The following is a 979-nucleotide window of genomic DNA, read 5'->3' on the forward strand; positions in this document are numbered from 1 at the left end:
AGATTTATTTATTAAAATAAATACATAAAACAAAAATTAACCTAGAAAGTAGGGGCTTAAGTTTCTGGCCTCTTGAAAAAAAAAAAAAAAAAAAAAGCCACAATTTCTCTTAAAGAGATTAATTTTTAGGTTGTGTGTTCACCCCCTTCAGTCATTGTATGGAGTGAAAATCCTTTAAAATATGTTACATAAAGTTCTGGTTTATTAGGTGAACACAGTGCATTTGGGGCTTGTTTGGGTGGGGTAAGTTGTGTAGTTTGCTGGGAAATTCCAAGCAAGGGCAGAGAGGAGGGGCCTCAGGCTTCTGTCCAGAAGTCAGTGGCTTGGCCTCAAGGGACACATCCTGGTAGAAATGGGTAAAGCTATACAGGTTGGTGCTGTGTGGGGTGTTTACTAGTGAACATAATGAGGCTTCCCGCCTGACGACTGTTTTTGTTTCACATCCCGTCAGCTGAGCCTGAGAGCCTTAAGGTGAAAGGAAAAGAACAATGGTGGTGGAATTAGAATGTCAAGTTTAGTTACTTCTCAGCTGTGTGAATTTGGGTATGATCCTTAACCTCTTTGGGTCTTGGTTTATTCATAAATGTAATGCTATGTATTATGTATTCATCATGATCATGTGTAAGAGCATTGCATAACCTTTTTTTTTTTTTTTAAATTGAGACGGAGTCTCGCTCTGTTGCCAGGCTGGAGTGCAGTGGCATGATCTCAGGTCACTGCAACCTCTGCCTCCTGGGTTCAAGCGATTCTCCTGCCTCAGCCTCCCAAGTAGCTGGGACTATGCGTGTGCACCACCATGCCCAGCTAATGTTTTTTTTTTTTGTATTTTTAGTAGAGATGGGGTTTCACCATGTTGGCCAGGATGGTCTCGATCTCTTGACCTTGTGATCTGCCCGCCTTGGCCTCCCAAAGTGCTGGGATTATAGGCGTGAGCCACTGCACCCGGCCTTGAGTCCATTTTTAACAGTGATACTGTCTT

This window comes from Mandrillus leucophaeus, unplaced genomic scaffold (genome assembly GCF_000951045.1).
Source record: "Mandrillus leucophaeus isolate KB7577 unplaced genomic scaffold, Mleu.le_1.0 Scaffold260, whole genome shotgun sequence".
Classification (NCBI taxonomy): Eukaryota; Metazoa; Chordata; class Mammalia; order Primates; family Cercopithecidae; genus Mandrillus; species Mandrillus leucophaeus.